Source organism: Perna viridis, chromosome 13, assembly GCF_037379345.1.
Source record: "Perna viridis isolate PV_CMFRI_1.1 ecotype Kerala chromosome 13, ASM3737934v1, whole genome shotgun sequence".
In the NCBI taxonomy this organism is placed as follows: Eukaryota; Metazoa; Mollusca; class Bivalvia; order Mytilida; family Mytilidae; genus Perna; species Perna viridis.
In genome coordinates, this window is record NC_142457.1 from 1,673,114 (window position 1) to 1,686,505 (window position 13,392).

Sequence of the window (13,392 nt, forward strand, 5' to 3'; positions counted from 1 at the left end):
TTTCCCATGCCATTTATAGACCCTTCACTTCCGGTGACCAGTACTGCACGGCAAGTCTGCTAACCCCGCATGCCATTCTGAGGATTGTGAGCTGACATATGTAGAATCGTGCTGATATATAGTCCTCTGCAGGTTAAAGTCAGAGAAGCCATTGAATATTGTGAAATTAGCATAGAAGCCTATGGGAAGTGGAATTACGGATGGGGGATGGTTTATAAGGGACGGGGAATGCTGTATAGGGGATGGGGATGGCTTATAGGGGGTGAGGGATGGTTTATAGGGAACTGGGGATAGTTTATGGTGTGTAGAGGATGGGGATGGTTTATAGTAGATGGGGAACGCTCAATAGGGGATGGGGGATGGTTTATTGGGGATGGGGATGTTGTATGTGGGATGGAGATTTTGATATGAAAAAATATATCAAATTTGATTAAAAATTACGGATAAAATGCTTAAAAAAATCGAAAATATAAAATATATATAATAGTTTGATAATATGAATATTTGATAAGAAATTTGCAATGGGGATTGTATGAGAGATGGGGATTTTTCTATAATGGGAAACGGGGGAAAACCAATAGGGAATGAGGGATAGTAAATGGTATAATTAGGGAATGAGGGATAGTATATGGCATAATTGGGAAGTTTATACCGTTGAAGAGCTGTATGTATTTAAAGTGGCTATTTGTTTATCTGTGTGAACTTTTGGTTTGTATTTTACATTTTTTACTTTGTGTGTTGTGATTTTGGTTGTACACATGCACTTGTACAAATGTACACGTACAGGGGATGTCTAGTCCATGGATGTCTCCTCTTTGCACCTTTGTATTGGTCAGAGATATATAGTTGCATGAAATTTGTAACTATTTATCTATTTATAACTAGTAGAATGCATCTTTGAAAAGTTTAAAAATGACTATTTACATGGTATTATTGTGATATAACTTACAGAGTTACGGTGTATAGTTACGGTGTATAGAACCGATTTGTCCAACGTGTCATGGTTTTCCTTTCCTCTTTTGTCTATCCCACATTTGACTTTTTATGAGCAACTCGGCACGTGTTTCTAGAAAAGCAGAGGACGCTTTCCCTATCGGTGTACCTGGTTCTTGCTCCCAGTTTTTAGTGGAGTACGAGTTACTTTTGTTGCTTCCAATTCGGAAGTTAATAACAACATGGCTGACAAAAATTATGACAGGACCTAGGTGTTTGAATTCATATATATCTTCGGGAGCGTTTAAGGTTTCACCTTCCTCATTATATTACACCAAAAATAAAAACATTCTCTGGTTCCACTGAAACATATTGAACAGTCATTGTTTGACATTTCTTCCTTCAAGTATGAAAGGAATCCATTTTACATTTAAGTAGAACCTTTGTATTTATTTATAAAAAAACAACAGTATATCTACAATAAATAGTAACACAGATTTGACATCAACCCATTGAAAATAAACTAAGTGAGCGAATTGTTGTTTTATCATTTACCATATGATGATACGGTTGTTTTCATTAATTTTGCCTGACCCAAGATAACTTTTGTTTCGGAAATAGATATATTTTGTGCATTTTCTCCTTCAACTCAGCCCCTAGCCTTCCATTGTGATAATAACGTACTTCTTATTACAGAAAACTATATTTAGAATTAATGAGCTCGAACGGGAATCGATTTAACGTTTGAAATAATTTTGATGAAATCATTTCCTGCTGGCGCCTCATTGACATGGGTTTAATATAGAACATAAAGAAAACAAGAGATCTAAACAGAAATGAGAATATAACCAGCAGATCGTCTGCTTACCACAGCAGACGTTAATTGGCTTACCGCGTGCCGAAAAAGAGCAACGTGTCGTTTCGTGCGTTAAAACTAGGAACAATAATAATCGTTCATCAGATTAGATCTGAGGCGTGAAATCTCGCATGAAATAATACTGACATTCTATAAATCATGGGGTGGGTTCGTTGCATAGGATTTGTGGATGATGTAGATTTAGTTGCTACTGGAAAAATTCATATTTCAATTGAATAACTGGAGGTTGTCATTTAACATTTCAGTACTAAATATGGCCCATATCCAGGGCCAATCCCCACGGTTGCAACCACAACTTCAAGCATGCCAATACTCATAACAAACGGAAGGTTTATCAATTAAATGTGCATGTCAAACGATTTATAGCTTAAAATAAATACATGTTTAATTTTGGGTTCATCCGTACTGAAATTGCCAATTAACCAAGTTTTATCAATTTTGATTAATTATATATATATCTGCGATTTTTGATGTGTATACAAGGTCGGGAAAGGGACACTGAAATAGTCATTTTGAGTATATATTTGTTATTCCCACCAATAATGAAGAGAATCAGACAGAGTGATAGGTATAAAAAAGGAAACAAATAGTTTAATCTCGTTTTTTTCGTTTCTGGATGCTATGGATACTTTATATAATTCATTCCAGTTTAAAAGCAGATTCATGTGTCGTTTTTGGTTCGTACCCTAGTGGTTTGTTACATATGATGCACAAGATGAATCGGAAGTGGAAGAGAAGATCTGACCAGGCTATTAAAAGGCCATATGGAAACTTGCAATGTAAGGAAGTTATTGTCATACACCGCATCTACATGTATTGATCTCGAAATCTATATATATATATATATATATATATATATATATATATATATATATGTTTCGTTGGATTGAGATTGGCAATTAAGGACAATAAAACATCAGAAGTGAAATCAGGAAAACATGCTGTTAAAACTTTATCCATAACAGGAGAAATAACCATTAAGAATCAAACTGAAAACACGCGAAAGACAAACACAGTGCACAAAGAAAACTAACGGAGAACACACGGAACACACACACAAAACAGATAACAAAACAAAGTAAAACAAAAACAAAAACTAACGGAGTACACACGGAGAACAAAAATAAATAGATAAATAAATAATGAATTAGACACTGAAAAAACTCACACAGTGTACAAAGAACTGTAAAGAAAAACAAAGAAAGCTTACAGTTGGAAAATTAATGGAGTTCACGAACAACACGAACGGAGGACACATGAAAACTAAGAGAATATACAAAGACAATCAAAACTCAGAACGCATGAACACATGAACACACGGAAATCTTACAAAATACACAAAGACAAATCATAACAGAGGACAAAAAGAAAACTTGCGAGTAGATAAAGAAAATTAATGGTATACAAACGGAAAACTAACAGGGAACACACGGCAAACTAACGGAATACACAGGCGGAAAACCAGCGGTGTACATTTATTAAACTCACGGAGTACACGGACAAACTAATGGAGTAAGCAGTAAAAATTAAATTTAACCAATATTTTCGGAAAACTAACGAAGACACACGGAAATCTAACGGAAAAAGTAATCAAGGGAACCAAGGTTATAGCGGTAATCAAAAGAATGTAATCCAGGGACAAAGACCAGACATGGAAAACAGACACACACAACAAAGAACATAAAGTAACTAAAATCATACATACAAAGTAACAAAAGTAAATGAGCAACTCGGACTCCACTAAAAACTGGGAGCATGGACCAGGTGCGGAGTACACAAACAAAACTAACGGAGGACATACGAAAAACCAACAATGTGTACAAAAAACAAACAAAGAAAGTACACACGGAAAGATAACACGAAGATAACTAATGGAGTATAAAATTATGAATAAAACTCACTAAAAAATAGTGCAGTTCACGAAATACCTATCGGGGTACATAAAAAAAACCCAACGGATTACACTAAGAAAACTAAACGTGTGCAACCCGAAAACCACTGGAGTAGAAAGGCAAATGAAGGTGGTAAACATAGAAAACTATCGGAGTACGCAAATAAATTACACAAGTACAACTAACAGGGTACATAACGAAAACTGAGCGGAGAACACAGAAAATTAATCAAGTACACAAAGAAAACCAACTTTATTCACACAGAAAAAATAAAGGACTACACAAAAAAAACTAACGTTATTTACGTAGAAAAATAAAGGACTACACAAAGAAAACTGATCAAATGTCAGCGATAGACGGAATGGAGCGGCTACTAGACCTGCTTCCACCGTTGGTAAGCCAGTCAAAAGGCACACACAATACAGTTTACTATGTAAATGCATGACAATAATAGATATTTTTCTGATTTATTGACTAACTAACAATTTTGTAGTTGTAAAAAAAAAATAAAGTGTTGATCTAAATAATACATTTCATTGTTGCTAACAGATTAGTCTAAATTTTAACAGCTGTGAAACTGAAAGTTCGTTTATAATGTTTTAATCTTGCAAGACCAAATTCTTGTTCATTAGGGCAAAAATGGCTACTTGCAGAAAGTGTATGATACATAAACCCTTTTATTTTTTGCAAGTTGAATTAATTTTAAGACAAAGTAAGGCTGTTTCTTTAAACTACCAAGGCTAACAGCATACTTAACTAGGTTTATCGATGAGTGCCAAAAGGCCAATTACAGTAGATATAGCATATTTATTGTTGATTAGTAAAGTTAATTATCCACTCAATTAACGTTAATGAATCAATGATTACACTATTGGTTCTTACGTTATCTTCCTAGGGATAGTAATCGCGGGGTCAAATAAAGATCAGAGTCCTTCTGGCCTTCAGGTTGTCGATTTAATGACGGTATGCGTAACAAGTTTGAAAATTGGGCTAGTTTCTATAGGAATCAAGTAGATGAATGAAATCATCTACCTCCTGAAACACTTCTGGTCTCCCTTGATGTCACTTCACTCTATACTTATATCCCACACGATGTCGCTAAAGAAGCCTGTAGAGAAGCTTGGAACTCACGAAATTTTCCGGACCCCCAACTGACTGCCTAATTATTCTACTCACTTTAGTTTTTAAGTGTAACAACGTTACTTTCTTCGACGAACACTACCTCCAAATCAATGGTACAGCTATGAGAACGAAAATAGATCCTTCATATGCAAACATGTTCATGGGTATATTGGAAAATTTCAACATCTTTTTCCAAACCCATTTCTTCATTTCGATTGATCGATGATGTCGACATGAAATGGAATGAGTCTATACAAAATTTAGAAAATTTTATCTCGCATGCTAACAACGCTCACCCATTAATCAAAATCACTCATGTAATATTTGACACTAAAATTACATTTTTGGATACTGCTACGTCTGTAAGAGACCATGAAATGTCAATGGATCTTCACAGCAAACCCACTGATAGTTTAAGCGTATCATTCAATGGCAAGTGATTGGCCCTGGCTTATAAGTTGTCTTTTAGCATAAAATTCCCCAACATCACGGAGATATGCATTTTTCACGTGCGATGTTCGTATCCCTGTATGCCACAATGCTACTTGTACATGTATTACTAAATAATATTATTAAATCGAGCGGATATTGCATGACTGATGGGATATTATCAGACTGATCTGGTATTGACAGACAGACTTAATATTTTCAGACATTTGGGATATTATCAGACTGATTGGATATCGCCAGACTGATTGAATATTGTCAGACTGATTGAATATTGTCAGAATTATGAGATATTTTCAGACTAATGAACTTTGACCAGACTGATCAAGTATATTGTCAGCTTGATAGATTAAAATAATAATAATTCTGACTGGTAGAATTTTGTGATTCCTCGTTCGTTGATCATCCGTCCCTCACGTATTTGACTTTTCGGATATTTCATTAAAGACCACCACTAACAAAAATGTTTTCAAAATTTAACACAATGCCTGCCTTAGACTATAAAACGCAGGTCAGTTTAGGTTATGGTGTGTGTAGCACATATAGATGAGATCAGTTCTAATCTCTTTCAAAATTGTTCTAGAACTGTCAGCAGAAAAATTCTATGACATATTTAGGACAGTTCTAGAACAAGGTCTTCTGACATTTCTAGCAGAGCCGGCTCTACTGGTAGAACTGTTCTCTTAGAGCTAGCTCTACAACTAGAAGTGTTCTCGTAGAACAGGCTCTGCTAGAACTATCAGAAGAGCTGTTTCTAGTAGTGGAAGTGTTCTCGTAGAGCTGGTTCTGCTAGAACTATCGGAAGTGCTGTTTCTAGTAGTGGAAGTGTTCTGGTAGAGCTGGTTCTGCTAGAACTATCGGACTTTCTGTATCCATGTTAGTTTTATCTATGTTCAAGAGCTAGTCACTGTGTTACTTTTTGTAGTCGAGGTTTTCTAACATATAACACAAGACAATTTAAATTTGCAAAACACTGAATTGCAAATCTTGCGCCGCTTTTTCTTCAACCTACCATGTCATGTGAGTAACCATTGGATGCAGATTGGCATGGGATTTAATGAAATGCATTTTATTTTACAATTTTTGATAAAATAAACTTATAGTTTCAATTTAAAAATCATGGGATTTTTTTGGTGTCCCATGGGATTTTTTTGCTCCCATGGGATTTTTTTCTCCCATGGGATTATTTTTGTCCCATGGGATTTTTTTTTCTCCCATGGGATTATTTTTGTCCCATAGGATTTTTTGTTTGTAAATCAATACAGTTAGAAACATATAAAAATGGGTACATGTGTATGAAGAGATATTATGATAAGATACCAGAAAGTACAAATGTGTGTGTAGATTGAATAAAGCTATAGAATTTAAATAATTTTACATCTCTATTATTTATAAGCAATTAATAACCAATGCATTCTCACATTTAGTAAGTATATTTATTACTTTATTAAATTTTATAAGGAATATGCATGTTTTTAAGTATTTAATTATTCAACTTAAAAAAGAATTGAAGCTAAATTATCTTGATAAGTGTTATTTCTTGAACATGCTTTATAACAAAATATAGTTCTTTTTTTTTACATTGCAAAAGTACTGATATTGTTGATAAACTACAAAAAGATTAGTCTTTCATCACAATTCATAACCATATCCACATTCAACACAAAATTATCTGTATTTGTTTTGGCATTTTATGTCCATTCTTAAACAAAAAGTGTTAAAATTCAAAATCAACTTTATTTAATACACCCCCTTTTGTGTAAAAATTGGGTTGATTTTGTGCAAAATTTTGGCAAAAATGAGCAAATTAACGCCTAAACCTTCTTTCATAATTTTCAAGGATATGAAATAGATGTCCATGCAATTTGACAGGAATTAAATGTCTGAATCAAAGTCTAACTTATCATTTTGAACCTTATATCATGGGCAAGAACCACCGTTCATATAAACTATTCAAATCTGGCTAACATAGACATAATAAAAACACCTAATATTGTCATGAATGTAAACAGATATAAAATTACTTAAACAGAAAATGAATGCTTGATACACATTACAGCACATCAAATCATAGTAAGGTACAATAATGTATGTTCTAAGTTTTTCCTGAATCGGCAGACATTTATTAATGATTATTTAAAAAAATTAAAATCTTTTTTGCAATGGTGGGGTTTTGAAAAAAATGAATTGATTTCTTCTGATGAATAAACGTGTAACTACATTCCTATTTCAAATTTTACATGTTTGTTGCTTATGTCTAAACCCCTACAGTTTCCTCCAATTTTACCCTTCTGTGAATGAGGCTGATACATCTAAACTATTTCTTGAATGTCAACACTTTAGCTTCAGTGGGAATAATATTAGCAGTCACAAGTACATGTATGTACATATATCATATTTAGGTAGCAATGATGATTTCTTTACAACTGTACTCCAGTATCACCAAAAGAAGATTCTCAATTTCTCATTTGATGGTAATAATAGTAAAAGCTCATGTTATGTACTGAACACTTTGTAGTGATGATCTGATCATGATAGTGTTGCTCTTAAATATAATGTGAAAATTATCCTAAAATTTTGCAGGAATTTCTTGCTGTATACCAGTAGCTATTCTGACCATAGAATCCCAACCAATAATGATACCTAAAAAATAGTTAAGAACTAAAAATGTCATAGTATTGGGTAGATTTTTAATTAAAAAAAATGCAAACAAAGCACAAAAATGTGATGTCAAGGTCAATGGTAATTAACCCTAGAGCATGTAGAAGGCTATACATCTTAAAAATGCTTAACAACATGCCAATTATCAAAAACCTACCTTGAAAGATAATAAAGTAACAACCTAATGTAAACATGATTTGTGTTACTGGCTGACTAATTACTATGAGGGTGATTGGTCAGTTTCAGCAGGCAACAATCACCCCCCTCACTTTTCAAAGCCATGCAAAGCATAATCTGTAGGTCTTCAACTCTAAAAGGTTTCTTACAAATATTTATAACTTATTAATGTATTCTGATTTATATGGAACTCATTCATGTATAAAGACAGAACTTAATGTGCTAAGTTGAAAAACTAACTACATGTAATATGCTTCTTGTGCTCAATCTACCAACAGAGTGCACGACATTAATAACAATTTGAAGTAAACAGATTACCTAAAAAAACATCAAAATAATGTACAAGTAATGCTTTACCGTGCATATATAGGAATACCTGTAATTACAAGTTATCACATGTTGCTCTCACTACAGGATCCAAAACCCAATCCATCAGGTTGGTCAATGTATTAATAGTCATCTGGTATTATCAGGTTGTCCCTACAATATACAAAGCTAAAAGTACTGCATTGAATCTCTACTGATGCATTTCTTCACATATTTTTTTTTTTTAAATACCTTGAGTGGTTTTGGAGGAGCTGTGCTAACAAGGTTTTCACATTAAAAACCAATCAGTTTAATTATCTCCCTTTATGGGTCTAGTGCATATATTATATCTTTACATAAAGCCTAACTTTCCAATTTTAATAATATAAAAAAATAGATGACTTTTTAATCATTCAAACAGTATGCGTGAAAGTTTCTGATAGTCTGTTAAACGAAAAACAAAATCAAACATCTCCACTACTATTTTACGAGTTTAAGTGTGCTTTCTATTAAAATGTGCGTCATGAAAGCTTCCTGTGTATTCAAAGCAAAACTGTTTCAGCCTATTTACAATGTCATCAAGATTATGTTAAAAAATGCATACTTGTGGATGAAAAAAATTTGTTTAATTATTTAATAATCACTGAGTATTGCATGTATAAGTACTTACTGCTACAGTAAATGTGACAAATGATAATTGCCCTTTTTAATTGGTCAATATTCTTCTCTAAGAAATGTGTAAGTGTCTCTCTTTTAAATACAAGTCGTCACTTAAAGTTCTGAAAAAATAAAAATACAGCTAGACAAATTTAGTTGTACAAGTATTAAAATGCCAGCCACATGTGTAAAGATTGAGTTAAATATGGTTCTGTTGAAAAATTTCTGTTGGTATTGAACCCTCCCCCCTCCAAAAAAAAAAAAAAAAAAAAAAAAAACCAAAAAACAAATGCCAATCAACATATTTCAATCTTTGCACATAGCATATCTTATTTTAAGTTCTATTTAAGAACTTTTAAGAACTAACATGTATTAGGAACACATACTAAGCAACAAATCCAGTTAAAACTTTTTGCAGGATTGTCAGGTAGTGCCTGTGTTGTACTATAAGTAAACAAATTATCAGTCTATCCTACTGACTGAAAACTTGTGACTTGTTCTTGTAATTAATGTTCAAATGAGGTTGAACTGATTACAAATACTTTAATTCTTCTTTGACAGATAAGTAGCTATATGCTGGGCAGATCCAGAAATTTGTAAAAAGGGCTGGGTGTTCATTTTTTCACTAAATAAGTATAGCTGAAAAAATTTTCCCATTACTTATCAAGACATATTTTTAAGTACAAATATTGATTTTGCTTGCTGGTTAAATATAAATAAAAATATTGCACTTGCGAAGCAAAAATTTTCATCCGAGTCGCCCTCCCCCCCCCACACTATGTAATGTCCATTATTATTTTTATAAGTCTTGCAAAGATGGTACATATACAGTAAAGCTCACGGTGCTCGCTGATTTAGGAAATGCCTACTCCATATTATAAACTTGGTAAGGAGTGACCAGTCCCTGTAATATAAATTCCCTGACCACGGTAACTTTAATCATTAAATATTACAATTACAGTGAACCTAATTCAAAAAAGGATTCTTCAGATGCAATAAATATTCCCCCTTCAAATAAAATACTTTAAAAAAAATCTTATTTTATAATGGGTAAACACCGCACGAGAATTCAGCTGTAGTTCCCAACCTGTGACTGCGGAAGGAGGAAACTGTTTCAGGAGCAGAGTAGTCAGAGCAAATCATGCAGATTTTCTGGAGCAGTACAACTCCTAACTTACTGTAGTCGGAACTTGACGTATGCATTCATTGCTGTATTGAATTCGTTAGTTTCTGAACGACTGCAGCATCAACACTTAGGTCTCAGTATCGTATTAATTTTCCCATAGACTTCTATAGTGAAGTGCATATTTTTAGGATTTTTTTAAAAAAATATGTAAATTGATTCAATAAAACTTTCACTTATGTAGCATTTCTAAGGACATGTGAAAAAATAATTTCCCGCAAAGAAAATAGGGTGAGTCCACGAAGATCGGACAGAAAAGTAGTCTTGAACTATAAATACTGAACGATACTGGTACCCTTATCTCGCTGCTGGGACGAAGTCATAGCGGGGAATGAACCGTTTACAAAAGCGTCTTGTGTCATGCGTGATTTCGGCACCCCGTTTCGCCACTGACTGACAATACATATCTGAGGTATCCTTTCGTATAACACTTGTTGTTATATCGATGCAGGAACGCACAAGATGAGCATTCCAGTAACGTAATAAATAGTTGTACAAAAAGTTATTTCATAGCTAGAGAAGGGGTTAAATTTAGGTAAATGCTATATATAATATAAATCCTTGGGCTAACGAATGAAACTGCACTTTCTCGGGACTTTGTCTTGATTAAACATAGTACGTGTACATTTTAATACCCAGATCTAACGTAAGATGCTGGCATTTCCGTTCGTCCATAGGATGGTGCCATATCAGAAAATAACTTCCATGCAAGCGAACCTCTTTCACGGGCTGCAGTAATTCGGTTTTGTAATGTAAATTAAAGCATGGACTGTAAAATCATTGGTGACAGTTACACGCATAGACCTGTAATTAATTATAACTCCCTGTTACATGTACAGTTTTAATTCGCTAGTAAAATTATAAAAAAAAACTTATATAAATTAAAAGAAAAAAAACTCATTCACTAGTAAGCAGATCCTTTCAGTAAATATAATTATATACAAGGACTTTTATAATAGCCTATCAAAATCCTTTGGTTGTTATATTCAAAAAAGAAGTATTAAACATGATATAATTGGATTAATGTGGATAATTTCATGCGAAATTTTGGTGAAAATGAGGAAATATTATACTATGACACACCCCTTTTTTTCTAGACCCCACCCCTTTTAGAACCCACTTTCAAAATCTCGGTTAAGTTTACGTACGACACTACACAGGCCAGGTGACGAATAGAATCGCCCAGAGGTAATTTAAAAAAAAAATAATTGTTTTATGGCTCAGACAGAACAGGTGACAGGATTTACCTGTCCAATATTGCAGTAGAAGATGTTCGTTCCCTTACAGTTCTGATCATCCGTGTGTATATAGTGTACAAAAGTGCGTTCCTGTTATATACAAGAAGCTTTTACAGATGAGATGATGACAAAGATATACTAGTATATTCCAACATTACAGTAAAAATCCTTAATTGTATAATTTCAAAATCGCCTACATACATGTAGGGAAACTGAAGCTCTAAAGTTTGCCATACCTCTGGTTATAGCTACAATTCATATGAGATGCATTAAACTGTATTGTACATACGTGTAATAAGATTCACCCATTCTACTTTTCGAAACACTATACGGTGGAATCTATATGTACAATCTATACCTGGTGTACACTGAACATACTATTTTGTACAGTTCATATTGGTTACCAAGTGTCTACACGTTGAAGTTCAATGAAAGTGTACATTGCGCGTTTTTCGATTCAACGTTTGCGCCAACTGGATAAAAAACTAGTTTAATTGTCCCAACATATTTCCCCGTGGTTGAATTGCGCTTAAAAAGACTGGCACTAATTGTATCAGTCTACCTGTAAAAGGCAGTGATATCAAATATTTCATAAAAATATGAAAATAAAATAGAAGTTAGGAATGTATATATCCAAAAAATGCCAAAAAGATGCAATCTACACTTAAATAGATGTACCTTGTATTGGATCTAGTATTGAAAAATCTTTTAAATGAACATTAACTCCGCCCGGATAACTTGCCGGTCCCAAGTCTGGATGTCCCTATCATATGTAAAATCAATTTCAATTCTTCCCATGCGCGGTTGAGCCACGGTGCTTCACACGTCATACAATAAGGACACAACCAATGTCATGCCAAAAACTGTTTTAAAATATAGGAGAGTTCTTCGTGATGTCATCACTTACCTGTGATTTGGATTTGGTTGGCAAAAAATCCCTTGAGTGGCATGGGGCATCAACTTTATATCATCATAACGTTTTCGTTTTTTAAGATAATTGAAAAATTCTTTTGGTTCTCTACACTGCCAATAATACTCTTTTTATCCACGGAATTTTAAAATAAATATTCAGTAATTAGACTATGTGAGCATAAAAAATTTAAAATAATTTTTAATGATAATAGAGGTTTACATATAAATATCATTTCAAATTTATTTTTTAAGTAAAAGAGTAAAAAATTTACACACATATTCTGAATTATTTTATCTAAATGAAACATTTTACAGAACCAAGATTGGATATAGAATAACAAAGTTATAAAGTTTTGAAAATTGGGATTCTAATCATGAATTTGCTAATTGTTTATTTCGTTGTTTATTTGCCAACCAATTTGACACTTAATGATATGAAAATAAGTGAATATGACATCACTAATGTGATTGGCGAACTCTCCTACAGTGGTCCAATTTCTATTTAAAGACTCCATGAGCGAATCAATGGAATACCCAAAAAAATGTCATCCTTAAAGATCTGACAAGAATATCATAACATTATATCCCTTACAAATAAGCCTATTCAACGGTTTAGTTTACTTATTGGGCGAGTATCGAGCTTTCCGTGCTATGTGTAGAATATTACCGTAAAACAAAGGGTGAGAAACAAACATGAATATTTTTCCATAACAAATGAATAGTTATTAACAAAGTTATCGAAGTGATAAACTCTATATAAGAGTCAAAATGAAAAGTCTGCATAAAATTTAAATGATATTATCAAAGTACAACCGGAAAGTTTGCAACCATTGCAATGGTCATCGTCACTCGGTACAGGCATTTCCTTTGTACATTGAGGATTAAACCAGGTTTTATGGCGGCTGTCCTTGGTCCCCTTATAAATTGATTTTTTAATATGACATTTGTGCATAAGAAATAATCAAACAAATAGTTGCTTCACATATT

The 13,392-nt window shown here is 33.3% G+C and overlaps 1 long non-coding RNA gene across 3 annotated transcripts; it reads right to left on the reverse strand.

The window, feature by feature from the left end:
- Positions 1 to 6,953: 6,953 nt before the first annotated feature.
- Positions 6,954 to 12,669, reverse strand: LOC148599184 (uncharacterized). Of its 3 annotated transcripts, none has more exons than XR_015918086.1 (3): positions 12,172 to 12,669; positions 8,486 to 8,589; positions 6,954 to 7,914 (listed from the first exon to the last, which is right to left on the reverse strand). It is a non-coding gene; the product is annotated as an uncharacterized LOC148599184 (long non-coding RNA). The 3 variants fall into 3 exon arrangements; XR_015918087.1 differs by lacking the exon at positions 12,172 to 12,669 and adding an exon at positions 10,251 to 10,297; XR_015918085.1 differs by lacking the exon at positions 12,172 to 12,669 and adding an exon at positions 9,086 to 9,368.
- Between the last annotated feature and the right edge of the window lie 723 nt (positions 12,670 to 13,392).